This window comes from Eimeria mitis, genomic scaffold, assembly GCF_000499745.2.
Source record: "Eimeria mitis Houghton genomic scaffold, Emh_scaff2549, whole genome shotgun sequence".
In the NCBI taxonomy this organism is placed as follows: domain Eukaryota; phylum Apicomplexa; class Conoidasida; order Eucoccidiorida; family Eimeriidae; genus Eimeria; species Eimeria mitis.
In genome coordinates this window covers 1-205 of record NW_013570890.1, presented here as the reverse complement: position 1 = coordinate 205, position 205 = coordinate 1, and positions in this window count along the sequence as shown.

The following is a 205-nucleotide window of genomic DNA, read 5'->3' as shown; positions in this document are numbered from 1 at the left end:
CTAGCTACAGCTAGCCACAGCTAGCTACAGCTAGCCACAGCTAGCTACAGCTAGCTGCAGCTAGCCACAGCTAGCCACAGCTAGCTACAGCTAGCCACAGCTAGCTACAGCTAGATACAGCTAGCTACAGCTAGCTACAGCTAGCCACAGCTAGCTACAGCTAGCCGCAGGTAGCTACAGCTAGCCACAGCTAGCTGCAGCTAGC